General features: G+C 37.8%; 1 pseudogene; it reads left to right on the top strand.

Annotated features, from left to right (window-relative positions):
• Positions 1 to 4278: 4278 nt before the first annotated feature.
• LOC122891032 lies at positions 4279 to 14206 on the top strand (annotated as a pseudogene).
• Positions 14207 to 14632: the final 426 nt, after the last annotated feature.

Below are 14632 nucleotides of genomic sequence, written 5' to 3'. Positions count from 1 at the left end.
GTGGGAGCGTGGGAACTAGAAAGTACTGGGATGGTCATGGAGAGAGAGAAACTTAGGCAAATCACCTTTTAAAGTGAACTCCTGAGCCCCCCGTTGAGCTGCTCATGTCTGTCTATACCTTGAAAGCTAAACTGAGGGATAGACCGTCACCTGTGTCTCAGACTGGCCTCCAGGTGGTACACATGTAGGACTGGTCTGAGTGGCAAGCACTATAGAGGTTTTGAAATCCAACCTGACGTTGGAATGATAACTTAAATAAGGATGGTTGTGAATGAACCAAATCAGACTAAAACAAAAATATCAAAATTCTCAATAACATTTAACTAAAACAAAAATATCAAAATTCTCAATAGCATTTAATCAAGATCTACAGCCCCATAATAAATTTTTCATAATATTCATGACAAAACTCAAAATTATATGATAGAGAAATAAAAACTCACACAGAAAAAAACAACAAATAGAAGCCAACAATGGCAGAGATGTTGGATTCTGTGACAAAGTCTTTAAAACAGCTCTTACAAAAATGCTTGAGCCAGGAATTATGAACTTTCTTAAAACAAAGTTAAAATATAAAATATCATCAAGGAAAAACAAGTATAGGAGATAACATGGGAATTTTATAGCTGCTGAAGACAATAAGCAAAATAAAAATTCACTGAATGGGTTCAATGGCAGAATAGATATGATGAATAGATTCGGTGTACTTGACAATAAAAAGATAGATATTACCCAATCTGAAAAACAGAGAGAAAAAAGATTAAAATGATGAAAAAGGGTCAGTGACCACAAAAAACTACCAAAAGTTCTAAATGGGGAAAATAAAGAAGGTCTAAATGCAGAATCAGAATTCCAGAAGGAGAAAAGTGAGATTCAGAAGAAAATATTTGAATAAGTAATGGCAAAGGACTTCTAAAATTTTATGAGAGGTACAAACATAGAGATTCAGGAAACTGAGTGAACCTCAAACAAAATATAGGGAAAGAATTCCACACCCAGATACATCGTATTCAAACAGAGAACTAGAGAAACAAACAAACAAACAAAAAACAGGAAAGCAACCAGAGAAAAGCCATAAAGTACTTACAGGAGAACAATAATTCAAATGACTGGAGATTCCTCATCAGAAACCTTGGAGCCCAGAGTAGAAAGGAAGAAATAAAACTGTCTCTGTTCATAGGTGATATGATTTTCTTTCTAGATAATACAAGGAATTTACAAAAAAAAAATTCCTAGAACAAATAAATAAGTTTGGCAAGATTTCTGGATACAAGGTCAATATGCAAAAATTAGTTGTATTCTACATAAAAGCAACAAACAATTGAAAACATACATAAATAAAATATATCACTTAAATAGTTCTAAAAAAGAGAAGTACTAGGTATAAGTCTAATAAAGCATCTATAAAATCTGTATGCAGAAAACATAAAAATGCCAGGGAAAGAAATCAAAGACCTAAATAAAGGAGGCAAATTATCATAGTCATATATTAGATAGCTCAATATAATAAAGATAAATTAATATACAGGTTTAATGCAATTCCTATCAAAATCCCAGAGGATATTTTGTAAACATGGACAAGCTGATACTAAAATTTAGAATCTTAATAGAGAATAAACTGAGGGTTGCTAGAGGGGAATGGGGCAAATAGGTGGTGAGCATTATGGGGGGCACTCGTGATAAGCACTAGGTGTTCTAGGTAATATATTCTATTGCTGAAATCAGTATTACACTATATGTTAACTAAGTAAAATTTAAATAAATGTTGAAATATTAAAAACAAAAATATAATTTATATGGAAATAGAAAGGAATAAAGTAGTCAAAACACTATTAAAAAAAAAAAAAGCAAAGCTGAACGAATCATACTACCTGATTTTAAGACTGATTTTATAAAGCCACAGTAATCAAGACAGTGTGGTATTGATGAAAAGATAGACACATTGACTAATGGAACAGAATTGAGTGTCTAGAAATAGACACACAAAAATATGGCCTATTGATTTTGACAGATGTGCAAAGGCAATTCGGTGGGAAAAGAATAATCTTTTCAACAAATGTTTGGAACAATCGAAAATTCATTTGCCAAAAATTAAAACAAAATTTGATCTAACCCTAGATTGTATAAAAAACTTAACCCCCGAATGCATCACAGATCTAGAAGTATACTGTAAAACTAGAAAACATTTTAGAAGAAGACACAGCAGAAAATCTTCAAGGTCTGGAGTTAGGCAAAAAGGTTTTACACAGGACAGCAAAAGCTGATCCATCAAATAGAAATTCAATAATTGGACTTGGTCAAAGTTAGAAGTATCTGTTCTATGCATAATATCACCTATAAGAACACAACCTAATTTTTTTTCCAATTTATTTATTTTCAGAAAAACAGTATTCATTATTTTTTCACCACACCCAGTGCTCCATGCAAGCCGTGCCCTCTATAATACCCACCACCTGGTACCCCAACCTCCCATCCCCCCGCCACTTCAAACCCCTCAGACTGTTTTTCAGAGTCCATAGTCTCTCATGGTTCACCTCCTCTTCCAATTTACCCGAATTCCCTACTCCTCTCTAACGCCCCTTGTCCTCCATGCTATTTGTTATGCTCCACAAATAAGTGAAACCATATGATAATTGACTCTCTCTGCTTGACTTATTTCACTCAGCATAATCTCTTCCAGTCCCATCCATGTTGCTACAAAAGTTGGGTATTCATCCTTTCTGATGGAGGCATAATACTCCATAGTGTATATGGACCACATCTTCCTTATCCATTCATCCGTTGAAGGGCATCTTGGTTCTTTCCACAGTTTGGCGACTGTGGCCATTGCTGCTATAAACATTGGGGTACAGATGGCCCTTCTTTTCACGACATCTGTATCTTTGGGGTAAATACCCAGGAGTGCAATTGCAGGGTCGTAGGGAAGCTCTATTTTTAATTTCTTGAGGAATCTCCACACTGTTCTCCAAAGAGACTGCACCAACTTGCATTCCCACCAACAGTGTAAGAGGGTTCCCCTTTCTCCACATCCTCTCCAACACATGTTGTTTCCTGTTTTGTTCATTTTGGCCATTCTAACTGGTGTAAGGTGATATCTCAATGTGGTTTTAATTTGAATCTCCCTGAGGGCCTAATTTTAAGAAAGGGCAACTGGGTGGCTCAGTTGGTTAAGCAACTGTCTTTGGCTCAGGTCACGATCCTGGAGTCCTGGGATTGAGTCCTGCATCAGGCTCCCTGCTCAGCAGGGAGTCTCCTTCTCCTCTGACGTTTTCCCCTCTCATGCTCTCTCTCTTTCAAATAAATAAATAAAATCCTTTAAAAAAATGGGCAAAATACTTAGATATTTCACCAAGGAGGATATAGGCAAGGCAGATATGCACATGAAAAAGGTGATCATCGTTAAGTAAATGCAAATTAAAACCACAGTAAGCTAGCACTATATACATTAGAGTGTCTAATATAACAGCAACTGCTGGCAAGGATAACTGAGCTACAGGAACTCTCTAGACCCTGGTGGTGGGAAGATGACCCAGCCACGCTGGAAAACATACTTTGACAATTTCTTATAAAGTACACCTACACTTACCATATAATCCAGCAATCCACTTTAAAATATTTTATCTAGGAGAGAGAAAAATACGTTCACACAAAACCTATACACAAATTTTACAGCATTTCTGTTTGTAATTGCCATATGCTGGAAACAACTCCAATTTCCTTCAACAGGTGGGCTGGATACGTAAGCTGTGATGCCTCCAACGTAAAAGAATACTATCCGGCATTCCAAGGAAGGAACTATGATACAGGCAACAATTCTGATGAATATTAAAAAGACATTATGCTGAGAGAAAGAAGCCAGTTTCAAAGGTTACATACTCTACTATTCCATTTATGTAACATTCCTGAAAAGACAAACATTAGTGACAGAAACTCTATGCATGCTGCCAGATTATAAAGTGCTAGCACGAGGGGGGGTTTGGGGAGACTAATGAGACCGCTCTGTTTCCTGATTGTGCTGAGAGTGACATGTGTTCTTATTTGTAGAAATGTACACAAAAAGTCAATTTTACTGTAAGTAATTTTAAAGTTAAAAGAAAAAAATCAGCTATGATTTACTTAAGAATAGATTTACTTTTTAAATGGAAAGGGAAAAATTCAAAAGAACCACTCACCCAGGATTGGCTGCTCTAAGTGCAATTTATTTTGTTGTCAGGTTGCTTTGGGTAGTTTGAAGGGTAACATTCACCAAAAAGAGTTCAGTCTTATTGGAATTTGACGATGACCCTGCTGGAAACAGTTCCCCTAGGAGCTTACGAAGGTGGAAGCTATCCTGGATGGCTAGCGTGGGTATTCTGCTGGCTTGGGATATGGAGTCCTGCAGAAGAGAGGGCTTCCTCAGGTAATAGACTGGGACAGTTTCTCATGGAGGTAGGTGGTAAGGGTAGAGTGTGGCCAAGGAGGACCAGCTGCCAAGTTTCCAAGTGTCCTCACAGGACTGTATTGTCTTAATGAGTTCACCTCGGTATAGATTAGGATCCTCACACTTTTGAAGCCAAGAGATGTGACCCAGGCATTCCTTCGAGTTGATTGGGTGCAGAGAATGTAGGGAAGGTCTTTCACAGCCTCTATACGCACTTAGAATTGTGAGATGACACTCCTTAGAATCGTCTAACTCTCATCCAGATTCATGCACAACCAGAAGCCTTCTGGTAAACTATTCCTTTACTCATTCACTCACTGTACATTTCTCAAACACCTTCGATGTGACAAACATTACCCCGGGTGCTGGGCATACAATAATAAATAATGCATAGCCAGCGCTTTGAGCAGCTCATAGATTTTGCTACAGGGGAGAAAATGTGACGACCAGCGGACAGGTATTCCAGGCCCCGTGGCAATGATTTTCCACGTTGTGATTTAACAAGATAAGCTCAGGTACACACAGCCATTCGTTTGTGAGTTTGCTTAACAAACATTATCCCTGAATTTCACTGCACTGAGGGGAAAAAATGATGAAACCCCAGGACTGGACCCCCAAGCCAGATGACTCCCAGCACGACATTGCCCATCTGTGAAACACCAGCCCATAACATACCACTAACGGTCCACCTTAGAATCTGGGGGCTGGCAGGCTGCTTTCATACTCAACCCACACTCGGTGCTTTTCCTCCAACTCTGACCTCTCCTTCTTTACTGCTTCAGATTGTCCATACTACAACACAGCATCCTCACCAGGCTGTTTCACTCATGCTTTTATATTGTTGCTTCTCCCATCCTCCACAGCTAGTTCGCTGTTTTTATAATAACGCTGCGAATGAATTGGAATTTACGTTTATGAGAAAGGGGCGGATGGAAAAGGGGGAGAGACAGAATGGGGAAGGCCTTAAACCATTTGGGATTTGGAGTTTCTTTAAGTGCCTCTTAGGTAAAGCTTGTTTTTAATAGACTAGTTCAAGAAATACACTTTTCAATGGAAAAAAATGAGTTCTAATTTTGGCTGCCACCTGTTAGCTATGTTATCTTTATAAGGTAATTACCATCTCCAGCCTCGGTTTTCTCAACCATAAAATGAAATGATTGGACTAGAGAATTTCTAAATCATTCCAGTATCCTCTGATTCTAGTATTTCTCAAGACAAAATCCTCTGTTCAGATTCTTCCCTGTTTTGTTCTGTGATTTGTTTCACTATTTTCTCCTGATACTTAAAAGGACTTTGGGAGAGCTACTAGTTATGAAAAAACATTTCCCATAAACATCATATCATACATGTTTCCTATTAGGGCTTCTGACATTCCACATGTTTTCAAAGGTAATTGGAAATACTGGAGACAATTTAAGGGTCATTATTGCGTTAGCCAAGAAAATAGCTAATGATGACTTTAGCTACCGGACTATTCAGCCGATCCTAAGACCCATTAGCTCAATTAAGTAAATCAAATAGGAAAAACCATTTAGACTTAAAAAGCCGCCCTCCACTAACTACTATTTGCCAGGGAGGCTTCTATTTTATGGCGAATTCAAATTGTTTGTTCCTTCTATGAAGAAGAAAATGACCAGATCATCTTACAATAGTAAATGTAGTGACTCGAGATCACTTAACATACATAATTATACACCAAAAATTCCATTAAATTGCCATTTCAAGAAATCAGGTAAAACTAGAAGTCTTCTGTCTGAACAAGACTTGTGTTTTCTGGAGTGGTATATTGTATTCACTATACTGAGGTAGGTGTGGGAAGAAGCACACGGTCTTTCTGGCCGTAAGGAAATTTTCCCAATCCTGGAATGGTCTGTAGGTTCAGATGAGAAAGAAGGCAAAGGACCAGCAATGAAGTAAACATTTAGGATCCCAGCCATTTCAGTTGTAGTTGTTCACCGCGTTTGGATATGAAGTACGCATTTAAGCTTTCAGAGACCAAGTCCACAGATAGTGCTGACTTTAAGTTCAAGCCTTTTATTATTCAAGTGGGTGGTTCACAGGCAGTTTGAAGTGACTCAATGGAGAGAAAAGAAAACCACTGCTCATATGATTTAATATTTATTAAGTGTGGTTATCTTATTCAGGCCATGCTATTGCTGGACAGAGTTGGTCCATTGAAAGAATGTTCAAAATGGATGCAGTGAATATTTTATTCAATTATAAATTTAGGAACTATTTGCAATGTTTGACAACTGGCTTTCCAGCACTGCTTTTTGCGGTGTTGACTGACACATGTTGCCAAAATGATGTCATCTGGGTTGTTGCACAACTGCTAGAAATTCAACAAGGGCTCTGGTGAGCCAGAACCAATAGCGTCAGCACACTCTTGGATTTGACTGAAGCTAAGAGATCTGGAGGAGAATGGCCTTCCATGTAATTGGCCTTCCAAGACAATCCTTGTTAGATAACACACCTTTATTCCAAATTGAAAGAGAGTGTTGGGTAACTTTTTCAGAAGATGCCTATGAAGGATCCCTTTAGAACAAGGCCAGACATCAGGAAATCTACATCCTAAATATCAACACCGGCTGTGGGGCTGTGAGTAGGTCATTCCCTGGGACCCTGTGTAAAATAAACAGATTTCCTATCTGAGAGGTATAAGTTCTCTTCCAATTTTAGTACTTTGGTTGCAGTTGAGTCCCAAAGTCAACTCCAGGACAGAGAGGAAGTGGCCACTGAGACGTAAGTGATCACTAGCCAGAAATGAGTGGGGAATCTCCAGTGCTTCTCACCAACTTGCTTGGATCTTGACTTCTTTCTAAGAGAGGATTTTTTTTTTTTCTTTGATCGTGGATAAGCATGGGCACAGATATGCTTTCTCCCATGCCTTTCTTCCCTTGTGTCAATGATTCCTCCCGTCTCAGCCCACCCAATGCTATGCTTAATCTGGCCTTTAAAAAAGGTGACCCTTTGTCCCTATCCTCACATCTTTCTCCTACGTGTCACAAGGTAGTCAGTAACTAGTCATTGTCATGCTGACTGAAATACTCATTGCTGGGAGTGACATGAAAATACCACATGTGTAAAAACAACTCATATGACGCAGGTTCTCAAAAATAATAATGTAATAAAAGGAAATTAGTCACTCATTTTTCCCTATTCAATTGTACCTTCCTAGTCATTATTTTTGATACTTATCCATTTTTAAAAGATTTTATTTATTTATTAGGGAGAGAGAGAGAGAGGACGAGCGGAGAGGAGGGGCAGAGGGAGAAGCAGACTCCCCACAGAGCAGGAAGCCTGATGTGGGCTGACCCCAGACTCTGGGATCATGACTTGAGCCAAAGGCAGACACGTAATGGACTGAGCCACCCAGGCGCCCAATTACTTATCCATTTAAACATCAGTTCCGTGCACAATCCACTCAAAATATATCTGGTGAATGAATTAATGAATGAATGGCTGTCTGGCTGTCTGAATGGATGAAATGGGCTCTCGAGTTCATTTTCAGCCTCAGAGTGTTACAACACATTTCTCCTGTTTCCATATTTTTCTTCATGTCTCTGTTTATTTCTAGAGAACAGCAAATCGCTTCTTGCACAGTGGGGGTGGGGATTTGGCAAGAAAATCGTTTCTCTTTACCTGTCAGCTACCTTCCAGAAACACAGGAACTGAGAGACTGAGAAAGTAGAAAACATGCCAGGCAATTGCTAACAGTTGGTGGAGCAGCAAGTGCACGGGAGAGGGTGGCATTTGTCCCTATTTCTATGCTCTGATCGGAAGCTTGTACGACAGATGTACTGGGGGCTGAAGATAGCGGTGCTCATTTGTGGAGGGGAGACGCTAGAAAGCGCGCAGGCCACGACGAGCAGTGGAAGCACAGAGCCTCGGGCTGATGAACCTGTTGGTCCTGCTGGTGGTTTCCTTCAGCAACATTTTTCACCATTTGTAGTGCTAGCACCACTGACAAGGATTGTAAGGTAACATTTCTGTATCAGGCTAGAGTGTCAGAACTAGAGGGCATGGAACAGGCGAGCCTGGGTGGCTCCGTTGGTTAAAGGTCGTATCCAGGGGTCCTGGGATGGAGCCCTGCATGGGGCTCTCGACTCCCCAGGGAGTCTGCTTCTCCCATCCCAGGGAGAATGAATAAATCAAACAAATCAAATCAATCAAAATCAAATAAATCAGAAAATCAAATTGATAAATAAATATATTTTTTAAAAATAACGGGCATGGAATATTTTGAAACTACTGTCATTTTGTTTGTTTCTGAGTAAAATTTACCTCCAACTTGACAAAATGATCATCCCCTCAAACTTTTTTGTTGTTGTTATTGTTCTTGTTAACCATAAAAATGGCGTGAAATATAATTCTAATGTTACTTAGTAGTTTTTTTTCTGATATCACCCTTTTATCTTTTTTATTTGTATAGTATTTAAAACTTCTTTCTTATTCCTAATTTTATTTGTATTTATTTATTTTATTTTATTCTTATTTGGATTTTCTTTTTTCTCACATGTGCTTCTATTTCCCTAAGTTAAAAAAAAAAAAGTCTTAGGGAGTTGTAGGAACAACCATATCTTCAACATAGTAAATAAATTCTTCACAGAGGTTATGAAATATTTCTGAAATAAAGATGGTAAAACAAATATCCCTGACAAAGGGGTAGTTTACTTACAATTATAAAGTGGGAGTTAATCCTTAACTTTGTATTTTAATCGATTTGTATATTTAGTTTAAATTAGTTTTTGGTCTTTATTTGACTAATAAAAAGTTGCAATTGCATAGATTTTTATATACCCCCCAAATTTTTAAAAATGAGAAGTTATAGAAGGCATAGCATTTTGACTTTTTTAAAAAGTTGGTAAAGAGAGAGAGAGAGACAATGTCTGTTTCTAATTACACAGACTATTTAAGAAAAAGAATTTAAGTCAGCTGATACTTTTCCTTTCATTATTTATGATTTAAACCAGCTCATCTTTTTCCTTTCATTATTTACATGACATCTAATAACTGGTCTGATTGAGTTTAAATATTTGCGGTGGGTTGCTCTTGGCTCCGTATTTATAGAAGAATGACTAAAAGAGTCACATGTCTCACCAATAGGAGTTTCATACTTTTCACGAAACACAGTCCTGCAGAGCGTCAATTCTCCTCTTTCCTCATTTTGATTCTCTTCTTATACCCACGAACTAACGCAAATCAGGTCACGAGTTATTAACAACCTTGTAAATCAAGAGAGTAAAATTAGTAATAAACTATACAAGCCTGAGCTCAAATGCTATCCTTCCTTTTAGAGGAATCCTTTATCAGTGACAAACCCAAAATGTCTACTCATAACCTGGACTCTGTATTCAATGGAAGGATTATGTATAGAGTCTATAGTTGATTAGAACCTGATCTGCTATTACATAAATGGTCTGGAAGGCCTTTGCACTGTAGCTAGTGGAGACCAACTTACCAAAGACGCTACCCTCCCCCTACAAGGCAAGTCCTTGCAACCTTCACACAGTGAATTCCTGCAGAAGAGAGAAATGCTGTAGACAGAATAATCACAAAACCCTTCATGACTGTGAAACTCAAAAGGGATTAGGCTGGGAACAGTCAGAACAGTCATAAACAGCTTTTTTGGGTTTGGCCTTAGAGCATGGGCCTCTTCTATCTCATCTGCACACAAATTTATTAACTGCAGGAATGGTGGTAGGGGTTCCCTGTACCTTGCATTCCTATGTAGCTATGAATTAATTCCCAAATGCCATTGTGCGTCTGTTTTCCTTTTCATGCATCATATTTGGGGGCACAGCTGGAAGTATTACACCGTGTGCCACATGCATGCGCTCAGCACAATCTCTTGCTCACAGAGTGAAGTGAATGGGTAAAGAAGTCATTGATCCATCCTTTACTAAGTGTGTGGACAATAAATTGTCTCAAAATTGCTACAGATTTCTATAGCAATGAGAACAAAACAAAAAATGGAAAGAAAATAATAGAGTCTGTGTCTCTAAAAAACTAACGAATGCTTATATTCCGCTATTGAATTTTAAGAACGTTCGAGATTTTAAAAGGGGTGCAAAAGTGAAAATGAATTTCCTTGGTATAAAGTAAGAACACTGAACTCAGGATCAGAAGATCTGGCAAGTGAAATATTTTATAGAGAAAAAAAGTTTCATTGTAGCTTAGATGACTGCTATAGATAATTTTTCTAAATGTCAAGATGACACCATATAATGAGTAGCAGAGAGGGATCAAGCTTTGAGAGTATAAGGGAGGGATCTCCAAGTTCTTGGGAATTACAAGCCTCATTGTTATTTAATTTTTAGATGTTTCCCGCACACCCAAAAGTGCTTTTCAACACATTTTAAAAATTTAAACTGGACTCAAATACATATATAGTAAAAGAAATCCATTCGAATTGAGAGAGGAAATTAAGGAAATGCTTTACTCTGATTATGGAGTGTGAATAGTAAGTCTATATTTTGAATAGTAAGTCTATATTAAAGTATAATTAGTGTAATTAAAAAAACACTAGTAAAAGGAAGAAAGTAATCCCTTACGTGAGAGACTACTATGATATACACCTTTACCTCTATCACTATATATTACTTTGAATTACTAATATGAAAAGATATAGAAGTAGAATAAAGAAAAAGAACACAATTACATGTGTTAACCAAGTCCTACAAATTAATACCATCTCGAGAATTTTGTATTATTCCTTAGACAATTAGATCCATCCTGGGATGTTTTCAAATAAAAACTAGAAATCTCCCTATAGAAAAATAAATAAATAAAAATGCAGAGCATATCTGAACAAAGTAGATGTCCTTTATTAAACAGCAAAGTTTTGATTCATTGTTCCTCTTGGATAGACCTCCCAGGAGTACTTTTTATTGATGTGAACCATTTATCTGATAGTTCACAGGGATTCCTCAGTAAGCTGCCAAAGTACCTACTTTTGATCATTGAGGCCAGAGACCAGAAGACATCCAATATCACGTCATTACTTTTGCTCCTAGAAAGATGGCAAAATTCTGGGGGGATATTTTAGTCCTGTCATGAAATTTAAGTTAGTGCTGAGAGTTTAAGAAACTGTGGAATATCCCAAGAGATATTGTTATTTTAGGCTTCCAAGCACCTAAAAGTCTGCTTGTAAATAGTGATTGAAGGAGAAATAGAAGAAAGGGAAAGAGAAAGAAGGAAAAGGGAAAGGAAATAAGGAAATTGATGGATGCCAATATTTACACAAATTACTCTGAATGGAAATGACAATGTAAAAGTAGGCTTATTACCACCCTCAAAGTAAGCAAACTTCTCAGGACACAGTTTTCTCTTCTACACCCCAAAAACGTATTCTGTAACTGTTATCAGCTTAAGAGAATCCAAGGGTTTATCAATAAATGTGAATTATGTGATATATAGAGATGAAAAATCAAGTACTCATATGATATAGACACTTTAAAGGTATGTTAAAGTTGAGTTCACTTTTTGCCACTAACCTATGCCATTTTTAGATCTTAAAGTCATATACATCCACTCCACACAAAATGATCTCGTGATTTTTTCATGAGTTAAAAAAGGGGGAAAGGAAGAGAAGACTTTTGAGAGACAAAGCTTTGGTTGGAGGAGTAGTCAATGGCAAGGAATAGTCAAGATAATACAGGTAGCCTGGTAATTACAGGAAGATCAAAGAACCATACGTCTCGGTAAAGAATCAGATTACATTTAAGAATCCTCAGCCAGGGAAGTCTGATTCCGTTCATGATTCAGTAAATGATGCAAAACTAACTCTCCTATTGAGAGTAACTATAAAACTGGACAAAATATATGAGGCAATTGTTGCTTGAATTGAAATACAGTTAGTGCCAGGCTGCTATCCCCGAGAGAAGATAGACTTACAATCATGCCAACTCTCTGTCTAGGGAAAATACCCTGACTCTGGCACAGGGAGCTGGAGTCCAAGCAAAGCATGATGATCTTTCTGAGTGGAGAAAGTAGAAATCAAGTATAAGGCTTTTAAAGTCACTAGAATCCATCATGCAGGGTGCTGGGAAGGACAGCCGTGCAGTGGAGTAGATCCCAGAAGTCTAGATGTGGTCTCTCCACAAGTTCTTGGCTAAGGGTTTAGTTGAGTATGCACAAGGTGAGCAGTGAATGGCTTCCTGGAGAGCAGCAATAGAGTAGAAAGTGAAATTAAGTTACCAGAATTTGAGCAATGCTGGAAGATGTTGGAGATCCAGTCCAGTAGGAAAGGAAAGAACTTGCTAACACTTTGGCATCCAGCAGCAAAAAAACCCACATATTTTAGCAATAAGAATCATATCCCAGAGGAAGGTCTACCCCAGATATGACCTAAAAAAAACTCTAAAGAAAACCATCTCTATACAAGTTCAGCTTGATTAGTTAGTAATTGGATGGCCTATCAGAATAAATATCAACACTTTCTAGGAAAAAGATAACAGAATCTTAAGACTCTAAGATGTATTATCTATGCTATTGAGAATGTAATAACAACTACTAGACATTAAAAAAAAAAGTGACCAATAGTCAAGAAAAAAAACAGGTAAATATTTCAAGGTAAAGCAGATGTTATAGTTAAGACAGTAACAATAAAACAGATATGATAAATATGTCTAAGTATTTAAAGAAAATATTGTCTTAATTATGAATTGTTAGAGAATCTCAGCAGAGAGATGGAAACAGAAAGAGAAAGGAAATGGAATTCTTGGACAAAAGACTACAATGGCTTAGAATTTTTTAAATTCAGCATAAATAATTAATGGTAGACTGAAAGTAAAATAAGAGTCAGGACCAAGAAGACAGATTAATAAAAATAACTCAGTCTGAAAAATAACTCAGTCTGAAAGAGGAAAAGGTGGAAGAAAAGCAAAGATCCTTGGAAATCTGTAGCACAATATATAATTTCTAATTTCTATTGGAATTAGAATCCCAGAAGAAGTGAATGATAATATTTTAAGAAATAAAGAGCTCTCTCCTTCAACTATCCAAGGTGCCAAAAGGAAAGAAGACTAAGGTGAAAAAGGAAGCCCTTGCTCCTGCTTTTATGAAGAAGGAGGAGGCCAAGAATGTGGTCATTCTCCCGTTGAGAAAAGGCCCAAGAATTTTGGCATCAGACAGTCCAAAAGGACCTCACCCCCTTTGTCAGATGGTCCTGCTATATCTGGCTGCAGGCACACAGGGCAATTCTCCATAAATGTCTAAAATTGCCTCCTGTGATCAACCAGTTCATCCAGGTCTTGAACTGCCAGCTACTCAACTACTTAAGCTTATCCACAAATATAGACCAGAGACAATGCAAGAGAAGAAGCAGAGATTGTTGGTCTGGGCTGAGAAGAAAGCTGCTGACAAAGGGGATGTCCCCACTAAGAAGCCATTTGTCCTTTGAGCTGGGTTAATACTGTCATCACATTGGTGGAAAGCAAAAAGGTTCAGCTGGTAATGATTGCTCATGATGTGGATCCCATTGAGTTGGTTGTCTTCCTGCCTGTCCTGTATTGTAAGATGGAGGTTCTCTACTACATTATTAGGAGGAAGACCAAGCTTGGGCATCTGGTCAACAGGAAGGCCTACACCACCCTTGCTTTCATCCAGGTTTACTTGGAAGGCAAAGGAGCTCAGGCTAAGTTGGTAAAAGCTGTCAGGACCAATTATAATGACTAAGATCCCCATTGTCAGTGGGGAGGCAATGTTCTGGGTCCAAAGTAATTAGCTCACATTGCCAAGTTGGGAAAGACAAAGCCTAAAGAACTTATCACCAAACTGGGCTAAGTATACACTGTTGAATTTTCTGTATATAAAAGTAATAAAAAGTAGTTCCTGAGTGGCTCAATTGGTTAAGTGTCTGACTTGATTTCTGCTCAGGTCATGAACTCATGGTCATGGGATCAAGCCCTAAGTCAGACTCTGCACTCAGCAGGGAATCTGCTTGAGAGTCCCTTTCCTCTCCCTCTGCTTCTCTCCTGCCTGTGCCCATGTTCTCTCTCTAAAATAAATAAATAAACCTTTAAAAAAATAGTAAAAAAAAGTTCATTTTAAAAAAAAATGACTCAAATTTTCCTAGATTGACTCACATTTTCCTAGATTTGATGAAAAATGTCAACTTACACATTCAAGAAGCTCAGTGCACCATAAGTAAGATAAATGTAAAGTAAACCATTTTAAGATCATTATAGCCAAACTTCTAAAAGCCAAATA

The sequence above is a fragment of the Neovison vison genome, chromosome 12 (genome assembly GCF_020171115.1).
Source record: "Neovison vison isolate M4711 chromosome 12, ASM_NN_V1, whole genome shotgun sequence".
In the NCBI taxonomy this organism is placed as follows: Eukaryota; Metazoa; Chordata; class Mammalia; order Carnivora; family Mustelidae; genus Neogale; species Neogale vison.
Note: the sequence above shows the minus strand (reverse complement) of the source record. Positions and strands in the feature narration are given on the sequence as shown.